Source organism: Tenrec ecaudatus, chromosome 1, assembly GCF_050624435.1.
Source record: "Tenrec ecaudatus isolate mTenEca1 chromosome 1, mTenEca1.hap1, whole genome shotgun sequence".
NCBI classification, from domain to species: domain Eukaryota; kingdom Metazoa; phylum Chordata; class Mammalia; order Afrosoricida; family Tenrecidae; genus Tenrec; species Tenrec ecaudatus.
This window is the reverse complement of record NC_134530.1, coordinates 3051823-3065227: the sequence shown is the minus strand read 5'-3', so window position 1 is coordinate 3065227 and position 13405 is coordinate 3051823.

Here is a 13405-nt window from a genome sequence, read left to right as displayed (position 1 = left end):
TCGCACAGCTTTCAGAGGTTAAAAGATTGACTCCCCTGAAGACACCACGTCTAAACACTTCCCATCCTTTCCCCATCCCCCCCCCACACGCGTTATATTTGGGAAGAGCATCTTGGCAGGTGGAATGGTCCAACCTGAGGCCTTCCTGCAGTGAGGCCAGTGCCCTTATCAGGTGACCCGTGCACAGTGGGCTTGGGCTGTGGCACCCTTTTTGTGGGCTGCTGTTTCCGACGTAGGTCTCCAGGACATTCTAACTAGTCCCTGCTAGCAGGGCAAGTCCACGGAAACCTGCTGTCAGCATCCGACTCGGGCAGCCCGAGGGCCAGCAGCACTGCTGGGGGTGGGTGAGGTCTGCTGCCATCTACGGAGCAGGCTGCCAGGTCTTTCCCCTGTGGGACAGCTGGCTGCATTTCAGCCCCCGGCCTCTGGATAACATCCAAGGGCTCAACCGTCACGTCTCCAGGGCTGAAGCTGTTGGATCTTCATGCCATCCAGCCGCACCGTGCTGCCATAAGACCCTCCACTGGCTGGCAGGTGGATTCAGAGGTACCCTGGACAGGAATCAAACCTGGACCTCCCACCTCGTTAGCTACCAATCCACTCCGACCTGTAGTGACCTGCACAACAGGCACTGCCCGGGCTGAGCCTGCGCCGTCCTCACCTGAGCCACTGGGTCAGTGCAGCTCATGGAGGCCCTTCCTCTTCCTCGCTGCCCCTCCACCTCTCCAGGGACTGGTCTCTCCTGACAACATGTCCAAAGTAGAACGTAAGACCAACTCTTGCCATCCTCGTCTCTAAGGAACACTCTGGCCGTACTTCTGAGACAGGTCGGGTTATCCTTCCAGCAGTCCCTGGCACTTTCTAGTTTTAAATGTTGCTTTCAGGTGAAGAATAAATTCCAAGGTTCAAAAGGCTCATCTTGCTCCCCCAGAGCAGCTCAGGGCCTTGAACAGCTGGCCTTGTGGTCCACAGCGCCAGGAGTTAGCCGCCAGGACACCGTAGCTCCTCTCCCTGGTGCTTTCACTGTTCTTCTCCAGCTCCTAAATGTACATGCATTGATTCTTCGGTCTTCCTTAGCATTCAACTTCCACGTGCATGTGATGCAGTGGAGAACGTGTTCTTCAGTACTCGGGAGGCCTGTGCAGTGGATGCACCTAATGCAGTATGTCCTGATCTCTCCACTGCTGCTCCGATTGTGGGGCAAAGCCAGACAAAATCCTTACTCTCTTCTCCATCGATCATGTTAGTGGTCCAGTCGTGGGGATTTGGGTCTTCCGTACACTGAGGTGTCATCCACACTGAAGGCTGCAATCCTTGATCTCCATCAGCAAGGGCCTCGAGTCCGCCTCGCTTTCAGCCAGCAAGGTTGGTCATTTGCCTGTCACAGGTTGTTAGTAAGCCTTCCTCCCATCCTAATACCACATTCATCACATAATCCATTTTCTCTCATCTGCTCAGCAGACGTATTGACCACGTATGGTGAGAAGATACAACCCTGATAGCTCGCCTGATTTTAAACCATGCCATATTCCCCTGTGTTCACTCAACTGCCTCAGTCCACGTTCTGAATGAGTGCGATGAAGTGTCTGAAATTCCCATTTCCTCAGAGCTATCCAGTTTATTATGGTCTACACGGCCGAATGCCTTTCAGAGTCAATGAAATACAAATAAGCATCTTTCTGGCATTCTCTGCTTTGAGCCAGGATCCATCTGCCATCAGCAGTGATATCTCTTGTTCTACGTACGTCCCCTTCTAAATCCCGCTTGGACCTCTGGCGGCTCCCTGTCAATGTACAGCTGCAACCATTTTGGATGGTTCTACCGTCTCCCACTTGTGGAGAGTGGGAATTCCACCACAGGAGTCCAGCTGTCCCCCTGAGGTCCTTAGAAGAACTCCATCTGACAGCAGAAGCCAGGGGGCTACAAGGTCTGCCAGCAGCCCCCCAAAGCTAGGGGAGAGGTGAAGACAGTACACCGCATCCCCCATCACTCTTAGAACCTTCAGAGGAAGCATGGCCCGGCCACCCCCTTGGCTTCTGCCTTAATATCCTCTATTTGACTTCTCTAAGGAGCTTTGGTGCCCCAGTGATTGTGTTGGGCTGCTAACTGCAAGGTCAACAGTTCAAAACCACCAGCTTCTCTGTCACAGAAAGATGGGGCTTTCTACTCCTTGCAAGTCTTGCAAACTCACAGGGGCTAGGTTGCTGTGAGTCAACATTTACTGGATGGTAATGAGCTTGGTGTTGGTTTATTTTCCTTCTGTATTTGATCTCTGCCTTTCATTGCAATGGCTACATGGGGGGGGGTGCTCACAGGAAAGAAAAAAGAATGAAGGGTTTATCAAGGCGGTTGACAAGTTGGAGCGGCAATGAGAGCTGCTCAAGGACGTGACTAAGTGTCAGGTTTGCTAACATGCCCAAAGGGCTGTGTTAGTCCTGTTGACTAGAGAAACTTCCAGAGATACTCGCGTGTAATAGAGAACATTGTATCAAACAGTAATTGTATATTAAGAAATCAGCCCAGTCCGGATCAAGTCATCAGTCCGATATTAGCCCATGGGTCCCATGCCAGTCTGTAATTTCCTCTTCAGACTCAGCACATGCAATGAAGATCCCAGGCCGGTGGGTGGAAAGTCTTGTGGATGCAGTGGCAGTGGAAGCATCTCAGCACTGGTGTGGTTCATGTGGCTCCTCCAGCTCCAGGGCTCTGGCTCCATCAGGGGCCTCCATGTGGCTTGTCGGCAGGAAGACAAAGTATGTACCTGGCCTCCAGTGAGCTATTTATCTCTGTGGCACCTCCAAAACATTATCAAGCTGCGAACTGATTGACAGGCTAGACCCCACCCCTTCGCAAGTTGACAGCAGATTATGTAACTACCACAGGGGCATACCACTCCGCTGTCAGCCTCAACTCAAGCTCTGTGGGTCAGCAGATACCCAGAGATACCCCACTCCACGAAGCCTCAGCCAGGAGGCACTCAGCTCCACTTCCGTGGGTCAGCCCGCAGTCCAGCTTCCTGAATTAAGTGCCCAGAGGGACACACCCCCTCCGCAAGCCAGTCTCCTGCACAGAAGCGCTCCGCTTTCCTTGCTCTGCGGATTGGTTTCCCTGCCCCATGCTCTGGCTCCTGGTTCTGCCGCAGCTCCTCTGATGCTGCAGCTCTCATGTGGCTCCAGGTTCCCTTGCAGGGAGCTTGTGTCCACTCCTGGCTCTTACTAGCAATGCTATCCCTCCGCCTGCTTTTACACAGCAGGATGACTCACAGGTGAATCCTATCAGTATCTTCCCCCCACCCCACCTTCTTACCAGACCCATGTGGGGGGAGGGGGGGGGGAGGCCCTTTGATAGGCGTTTGAGACCTTGGCTAGAAGAACCCTGGTAAAGAAGTCACTGTCCCTGCAGCGTCAGAGCAGATGAGGGGATGGAAAGCAGGCTGACTGTGGGACTTCGTTCCAGCTGCTCCAGGACATGCGTTTGGTTCCTTCCTTGCCATCCCGGCTCCACCGTCCCAATTCATCCAACGTGACCCCGAGGCCAACCTGAAAAATTTTGCACCCTGCCAGCCCCCCTAACCCCCCAAGAAGGAAGGATCAACCTCTCATCCCCAAAGCCAGGTGATTTGTCTCTGCGACTTCAGTGACTGCTCGGTCCCACCCGAGGTAGAAAATAGGAGATTTCTGACGACCTGTCAGGAGCACTGAGCCGAAGAATTGGCAGTTAGACAAGGATTTAGCATAAATCGTGACTGGGGCGGGGTGGGGGGGAAGTGCCGGGAGGGAGTGTGCTCTGAGGCTCTGAGTCCTTGCTGGGCTTGTAAGGTGGAATGACGAAGGCTCTGTGCTCTGCACAGGGGTGAAAACCATGAACACACTGGTCTGCTAACCAGCAGCCAGGGGGTTCGGGTCCACTCAGAGGAAGTAAGACCCAGCCAACAACTCGAGGAAAACCAGCCGCTGAAAATACCTTGGAGCAGTTTCCTCCCCCCACGGGATCTCCAAGGGGGAGAGGGGATGCCCAGCGCCTGGGCAGCCTGCCAAGGAAAGCTGATGTCTCTCAAGCCCCACTTCTCCACTAGAGGGGGGCCTGCCCCAAGGGGGACTGTTTTTGATGTCCCAGTCTGGCCCCAAATCTCAACAGTACAGAGACAGAGAAACCAAGCCCCCCACCCAAACCTATTGCCATCTAAGGGCTCCTCACTTGTGGTGACCCCGAAGGACTGGGTAGAACTGCCCCACACGGTCTCCATGGCTAAAATCGTCACCAAGGAGTAGTGGTGGATTGGAATCACTGGCAGCCAAGCCCTTAACCCACTGCGCCTCCATGTGCCCACACCCCGAGATCCGTGTGACCAGACCCCAACGAACGGGTTATCCAGAGCATGTCCCCAAAGGCGAGAAGTACGGTCATTCATAGGCCCTTCAGCACCCCCAGGTGGTTGCAGGAAGTGGTTCCCCCAAAGCCTCTGTTAGTTGCCATCCAGTTGGCACCGACCCAAAGGGACCCTATGCACGCCCAGCAGTGGGAAACACCGCACCGACCTGCACCCATTGTTCCTGTGCCTGAGCCCATGGCTACAGCCAGAGTGTCCCTCCACCCCGTCAAGGGCCTGCCTCTCTTTCACTGACCAAGCATGTTGTCCGACTCCAGGGACTGGTCTCTCCTGGTAAAACGTCCCAAGTATGTGAAACGAAGTCTCCCCAGCCTTGCCTTGGAGGAGCGCTCTGGCCTTTCTTCCTCTGAGAGATTGGTTTCCCCTTTTGGCGGTCCATTGATGCGTCCAAGGGCGTTCTGGCCTGGAGGAAGGCTACTTAGCAGCCTGTGATCTGCAGATGACACGACCTTGCTTGCTGGCAGTGAGGAGGGCTTGAAGCCCTGGCTGGTGAAGGTCAAGGATGGCAGCCTTCACTGTGCATGGCGACTCAGTGTAAGGAAGACCCTAACCCTCACCCTGGGCCAATAGGTGCCCTCATGATACACGGAGAAAACGGCTTTCTCTTGCTTGGATCCACAATCGTTGCTCGTGGAAGCAGCAGTCAAGAGGTCTAGAGAGTCATTGCACTAGGTAAGTAAGCTACACAAGACCTCTTTACAGTCTAGCAAAGCAAGGGTGTTGCCTTGAGGACTAAGGTGTGTCTCACCCAAGCCAATATTCTCCATCGCAATATATGCATGGGAAAGTTGGACATTGAATCAGGAAGCCCCTCAAAATCAGTGGCTGGAGAGCTCTAAAGTCAGTCCCGTCCTGCAAATCCATTTCAGAAGAGGTGGTGATGACCAACTCGCTTCCCATGGCAGCCTCCCTCCCCGAGCCTGTGCGATTCACTCATTAGGCCACCAGGCGGCGCGCCGGAGCCGCGACAAGGGCTGGCACTGCCCACGTCCACTTCCAGGTAGGGAAAAGGTTCTGGGTCGCTGGATCTAGGCTAACAGAAGGGGAACTCTTCCAAAGATGACTATGTGCTCCGAAGTGCGGCCTCCCTTTTCAGGTCTTTAAGGAGCAAAATGTCTTCTGAGTGAGATGCCCTGCCTGAGACTTCTGCTCTGGCGGGTGTACAAAGTTTAAAGGTTTACCCACGGCTGGGCATTAATCTGCCTGTTGACCTGTCGGTCAGGGTCCCTGAGGCCTTTGGCCTTGAGATTGAGGATACAAAGTGCGAGCACCCATTAACTTCAAATCCATTCCAACTGAGAAACGCAACAGGGAGAACAGGCTTTCTACTCCTGTAAAGAGTGACACTGTTAGAAACCCACAGGGCCGGTTCTACCCTGTCCTATTGTGTTAGTCTGGGTGCTTTGGAGAAACAAATCCACAGAAACGCATCTATAAGAGAAAGTGTTTCAGAAGCAACAAAGCCCACATGGAAGAAGCCACCAGCCTGGGTGATCACACTAGGTGCCGAAGGGATCAGTTATCAGGCATCAAAGAACAAAAAATTTTATCATGTGTGCTCACCTCCCTGATAAGATCACTGAAGACAAACGGGTGCATAAGCAAATGTGGTGAAGGGGATGGTGCCCTGATACCCAGCTATCAAAAGAGATAGCATCTGGGGTTTTAAAGGCTTGAAGATAAACAAACGGCCTTCTTGCTCAGAAGCAAAAAAAACCACACGGAAGAAACACACCAGCCTGTGCACGAGGTGTCGAAGGGATCAGGTATCAGGCATCATCAGAACAAAAAGTCTTATCATAGTGAATGAGGCGGGGAGTGCGGAGTGGAGACCCAAAGCCCATCTGTAGGCCACTGGAGATCCCCTTACCAAGGGTCTCGGGGAGGAGACAAACCAGTCAAGGTGCAGTGTAGCAATGATGAAGCATACAACTTTCCTCTAGTTCCTAAATGCTTCCTCCTCCCCCACTCTCATGATCCCAATTCTACCTTACAAATCTGGCTAGACCAGAGGATGTACACTGGTACAGATAGGAACTGGAAACACAGGTGTGATTGGCGATACCAGGAGGGTGGGTGGAAAGAGGGAACCAATTACAAGGATCTACATATAACCTCCTCCTTGGAGGACAGGCAACAGAAAAGTGGGTGAAGGAAGACGTCAGACAGGGCAAGATATGACAACATAATAATTTATAAATTATCAAGGGTTCATGAGGGAGGGAGGAGCAGGGAGGGAGGAGAAAATGAGGAACTGACGGCAGAGGCTTAGGTGGAGAGCAAATGTTTTGAGAATGATGGCAATGAATGTACAAATTTACACAATTGATGTATGTGTGGATTGTGATAAGAGTTGTATGAGCCCCTAATCAAATGATTTAAAAAGAAAAAGAGTTTTATATAAAGGGTAAGTGCACATCAAGAAAACATCCCAACCCAGTGCTGCCCAAGCCCACAAGTCCAACATTAACCCATAGGTCCAACACTAATCCACAAAGTCCTCCTCCATCCCACAAAACACATGCAATGATGCCGACTGCAGGAGGAAAACCGAATCAGTGAACGTGTAAGCATCTCAGCGCTGGCAGGGGTCTCCACACCGCTGCTCCAGCACCCAGGGCTGCATCAGGGTAGGTTCATGCGGCTTTGTCTTTGGGGATGTCTTGCAGGAAGTGAGCCTTGCCAGCTGAAGCAGGGAACTGGCTAAAGCAGCTGCTCCCTGGTCCGACCATCACAAAGCAAGAGACCCAAGAACTAGAAAGGCGAGGCTCACCAAGCCATTTGTCCTCCTACCCTTCAATTAACCCCACATGTGTTTATTGGCCAGGTTGGCACAATAAACTGATTACCTCACCTTTGGAGCCTCTATGAACCGGCCTCAGCTGGACGGCAACGAGTCTGGTTTGGGGTTTGAATAGGACAGAAAAGAACTGCCCCATAGTTTCTGAGACCGTCGATGTTTACAGAAGCAGACTGGCCCATCTTCCTCTCCCAGCGGAGTAGCTGGTGGGCTCGAGCTGCCAACCTTTTGCTGCTAGCGGGGAGCACCTTCACCAGCCACCATCAAGGATCCCCAAAGCACCCGCAGATGCCACACACTCTGCTCAGCTCCGGTTGTTTGGACACCTCTGTACGCTTGTGAAAGCTGAAGACGTCCATTTCCTCTCCCAGCGGGCCCGTTTCTTTCATACATGTACACGGGAGCACGCACGGCTCTGGGCTTACGATAAGTGCATTTTATTTATTCATAAACAGTATCATCTTGTGTTGTTGGTTTAGGTTTCTACACACATTACTCTGTGACCTGAGTTGCGTTCCTCATGATGCGCGATGAACATTCTCGTCGTGATTTCTGTTCTGGTTGTTCCCTTTCCATTCATCTAGTCTCCCTACTCCTTTCCATCCTCATCTTTGTGTTTAAGACATTGCAGACTGCTTGGCCACAGAGAGGTGTTTGTTTTTTTTAAGGAACACTGTACTTATAGATGAGTCCATTTGTGGCCGAGCGACCAAGTGATCTCAGGGGTTAGTTTCAGTTCAAGGTTTAAAGAGTGATAGTATTGTGGGGTGGGGCCCTCTGGTCTCAACCAGTTCCGTAGATTTCTTTGTTTTTTAAAGGAATGGTAAGTTCTGTTCCACAATTTTCCTCCCATCTCTGTGGGTCTGATGATCATGGTTGGTAGTGGGAGCTGGGCGCCATCTCGTTCTTCTAGATTTGGGGTACATGAGACTGCGGCTCGTGGACAGAGTCTCCTGTAGATTAGTTTCTTCTCTGAAGCTTTTGACTTCCTTCTTTGTCTTTTGCTCCTCAAGGGTGGAGACCAAACTTGGTATCTTAGTGTCTTTTTTAAGCCCGTAAATTGTTGAACCCCAGACACACTGCTCATCAAGCTGGGCTGCAGAGCCCACACTTTGTGCCAATTTATTGAGTTGTCCTGAAGACCATGGCCGGAATCCGTTAGCCCCAGAAGTCCAATCCAAGTAGAATATGTAACTGCATCTCTTGTGTGTGCTGTTATCTATGTGCATGTAAGTCACATAGATGCATAAGTAGAGAGATACCTCTTTGTATGCACGCATATCTACAAACCTACAGGATCTCTTGTGACATTGTGGGGTAGGCATTTGGCTATCAACTAAAGAGTTGGGGGTTCAAACCCAGCAGCTGTCCTCTGGAGGGAAGATGAGGCTGCCTGCTACCATAGAGATTGACAGTCTTGGCCACCCCACACAGCGTTGCCATGAGCTGGAATTGACTCGACGGCAGTGGGTTTGGCTTAGGGTTTGGTATAGAAAGCTACATACATACATGGTTACACACATACCCTCACGTAGATTTTTGGGGTCTTTCTGCTGTGGACACTCATGATAAATGACATAGCAATCACCCACAGGTCCTTTGTGTTCTTGTGCATGTTTTCACGGCGCCATTTCCCAGCAGGCCGTGGCCTCCGTGAATTCTTACAAGGGAACTACCCCTGTGGGTGTCTGAGGCTGAAATCTTTAGGGGAGTAGACGACAGCCTCATCTTTCTCCCACAGAGTGGCTGGTGGGACCAAACTCCTGACCCTGTCCCCAGCAGCCCAACTTGCACGGTTTTCTTATGCAGAATACAAAGAGTACTGACCCTAAAGTGTTTTTTTCTAATCAACAAACCCGTCTATATTAAAGTTATTAATATCATGAAAAGAAGGAACAAACGCATCAAAACACACCTGCAAAGCAATGGAATGAAAACGTAACAGGACAAAGGGCCAAGGGCTATTTGAAAAGGGGCTCAAGTTCATTAGACATCAGGTGACCACAAGTCAAAAGCATCGTGAGATACATTCCCCTCCCACTGGCGACCTTCCTCACGCTCTTTGAATGGTCACCGGCATGATGGTGTAACCACCGGTAGGTATATAAAAAAAATTAGGTGGGACTAGGCTTGTAATATTGATGGGTGTGTTTCACAAAGCTCATTATCCTTTTGATGAAATGCTGCATTTTAATTCCCTTGTGTTTGTTACTTCAGGGAACAAACATACTACAGAAAGAGGAGACTCTCCAAACAGCCAGAGGGTGACCCGCTGCCATTCATGTCAGCTTTGTGTAACTTATGCCCCACGTTCCCACGAGATAGTATGAGTGGATTATGTCATTCCTGAAATTGCACAATCTGTTCAAAGAGCGGAAATGATGGTCAGAACCACGGCTGTAAGTTCAGCAGAAGCAGAAAGGGGCTTTCAAAGATGAACGTGATTCGTTCAGAGAAATCTCCTGTTTCTAATCTATCAAACACAGTGACGCTTTTCTATCAAACACAGTGACGCTTGTCTAATTGGTCTGCCGTTAAGGGAATGGGGTCCTATGCCTACACTGCAAAGCTGGCTAAGGTTGAACCACACCGTTGATGATGCTCAGATAAGAGCAAAGGATATATGGGCCAGCCTGGTGTGATAGTTAGGTGTGTTGTGCCAACTAGGCTTCCATAGTACATGTGGGTGGAGTTTAATCAGGTGGCAGCTTGACTGGAGGGTATGAGATAAATGGCTTTCCAAGACAGACCCCCATTCCCTTTCTCCGTGGTGATTGGACCAGTGCTCTCCTGCCTGAGCTAGTCCTTTGCCTCAACCTTGTGCTGCGCTATTGTGGGCCAAGCCAACCCATGTATTGTGTCGCCTTCCTAGAGCTTGAGGTCCCACTGAGACCTGCTTGTCCATGCTGCTTGAAGATCCATCAGGCCACTTAGCTATGCTCCCATGCTACTGTGTTACCGGCCTCTGCTACGCCTCAAGGTCTCACATTCCTGCTGTTGCTGCCCCACCCTGCTTGTCTTCCCTGAGGGTAGGCTCCCCTGTCTGCTTCCTTGACCTTGGGCCAGCAGCCCAGATGAGTTGAAGGACCTTCAGTAGCTTAACTGTTCCACAAAAGTGAGCTACTGTCACTGAGGCAGAGAGATGGTTGTGAAATGATTTGAATCTCACCACTGTCAACAATGACTTTAAACCCCAGAGGTGACATGGAAGGGAGCTAGATGAACAGAAAGGAAACAGCCAAGACAGAAATAATGAGAACGGTCATGCCTTGTGAAGACTGTGACCAATGACATGGAACAAATCGTGTGGAAAACTGTTGACAGGAAGTCTAAACTTCCTAGAAATCCTCACCCAACCACAAATGCACATGTTATCGAAAATGTTTTAAAATCAAACATTGTAACCTTCCCAACACTATCACCGAAGATAAATGTGTACATAAGCAAATGTGGTGAAGAAAGCTGATGGTGCTTGGCTATCAAAAGATATCACATCTGGAATCTTAGGCTTTCAGATAAACAAGCAGCCATCTAGCTGAGAAGCATCAAAGCCCACATGGAAGAAGCACACCAGCCTGTGTGATCACGAGGTGTAGAGGGACCAGGTATCAGACATCAAAGAACAAAAAAGCATATCAGTGGGTGCCCACCTTCCCGATATTATCACTGAAGATAAATGTGCGCCTAAGCAAATGTGGTAAAGAAAGCTGATGGTGCCTGGCTATCAAAAGATATGGTGGCTGAGGTCTTAAAGGCTTGAAGATAAACAAGCAGCCATCTAGCTCAGAAGCAACAAAGCCCACATGTAAGAAGCACACCAGCCTGTGTGACCATGAGGTGTCGAAGGGTTGAGGTATCAAGCATCAAAGAACAAAAAATCATATCATTGTAAATGAGGGTGAGTGCAGAGTGGAAACTCAAAGTCCATTGGTAGGCAACTGGACACCCCCTTACTGAAGGGTTGTGGGGAGGAGATGGGCCAGTCAGGGTGCAGGGTAGCAACGATGAAATATATAACTTTCCTCTAGTTCTTAAATGCTTCCTCCCCCCACACTATCATGATCCCAATCCTGCCTTACAAATCTGGCTGGACCAGAGGATGTACACTGGTGCAGATAGCAACTGGAAACACAGGGAATCCAGGACAGATGATCCCTTCAGGACCAGTGGTGAGAGTGGTGATGCCTGGAGGGTGGAGGGAGGGTGGGATGGTAAGCGGGAACCAATTACAAGAATCTGCATATAACCTCCTCCCTGGGGGATGGACAACAGAGAAGTGGGCGAGGGGAGACATTGGACAGTAACACATGAAAAACTAATAATAATTTATGAATTATGAAGGGTTCATGAGGGAGGGGGAGAGGGAAAAACGAGGAGCCGATATTAAGGGATCAAGTAGAAGGCAAATGTTTTGAGAATGATGATGGCAACAAATGTACAATGTGCTTGACATAATGGATGGATTGTGATATGAGTTGTACGAGCCCCCAATAAAGTGATTTTTTTAATCAAATGTTGCGTACATGGACTCGCTCTGAATGCACATCCATCAGCTTTGAGTGTGAACCTGCGCCAGGAGAGAGGCCCAGAAACGCCTCCAGCAGCGCTGTCTGCAACAACCAACCCCAGAAACGACCGTCAAAGAACTCAGTTATGTTCGCCAAGAGGAGATCTTAGAACTCTAACCTGTGTCCCCATGAACGAGACGTTGAAGGAAACCAGGTTCATTTTTCTCTGTAGATATAATCACCTAACAAAATCATATTGGAGTCACATAAGGTCCCTGTCCTAACTTCTTCTGAATGGTGTCCTACCACCGTAAGAAGACAGATTTGAACACAGAGTCACCGTGGGCAAAGGCTCTTCTGTTCTTTAAAGCCTGTCCTCTTTGTGTTGGTCACAAAGACACTACCCGCATGGATGCCAGTTGCCCAATGGAAAACCCAACTAGCACGAAACGGAAGCAAGAAAACCTGCACAGCGATGACCAAAGTCACTGGTGAATCTCACAGACTCGACTGCGGAAAAGGAGTCCGATGCGTAAGAGTATCCACCGTGTTCTTGAGTTTTAAATATAAAATATACATGTGTATACTCATGAGAAACTCAAACCCTGGGAACGTACGTAGGATCCAATAGGAAGTCATGCGCCTTGCCTGACTCTCCAATTACATTGTGGCCATTTTGGCTTGTATCATCTTTAGATTTTTTTCCCCCATATGATTCTCCACTTCCGTGTCAGTTTGGCATACCATACTGGCTTGCATGGTGCTGTAATACTTGAAGTTGTGCCACGGATTTCGAATACCACCACGATCATCCATGGGGGATAAATTTCAGGGGAGCTTCTAAAGCAGTGGTTCTCCACCTTCCTCATGCCTCGGCCCTTTCATACAATTCCTCATGGTATGGTGACCCCCCAACCATAAAATTATTTTCGTTGCTACTTCATCACTGTCATTTTGCTACTGTGATGAATCATCATGTAAATATCTGATAGGCAGGATATATTTTCATTGTTACAAATTGAACATCATGAAAGCATAGTGCTGAATCACAAAAAAATAATGTGCCTTTATAGATTGTGAAAGATTTCTTTCTAATGACAAATACACGACATTTTGTCTTGGAGCATAACCGTACTCGTAGTGGGCGTATCTGCATGTGGGTGAACCCACCTGGAGACAGATATAGAGGAGCAGTGTCTCGGTTCCTGAGACCATCGGACATATGTGTTTTCCGATGGTCTTAGGCGACCCTTGTGAAACGGTCTTTCGACCTGCAAAGGGGTCGAGACCCACAGGTTGAGAACCGCTGATTTAGACTAGACTACCCAGACTAGGAAGGAGGAAGAGGTGACCCACTTCTGAGGAATATCCCACTGAAAACCTTATGAATAACAGCAGACATTGTCGGAAGATGGTGCAAGACCAGACGGCGTTTGTGCTCTACGAGTAAGAACCGACTCGACAGCACCTGTCATTAGCCAGTGAGTGTTCTTCTGTGAATTGTATGTTCGTCTCCCTTCTCATTTTGGGGAGTCACCTTCGGAAGCAGTTCACTTATTTACTATGTATACTGATTATTTTATAAGCGGAAAGGGATCTTTGTCTTGCTCACAGGTGCTCCCCGTGTAGAACTCCTGGAATGGGGCAGGAGCTCAACAGCCTTGTGGCGCTGAGGCATCTGCTGCAGTCTCCCACAGGAAGCGGTTT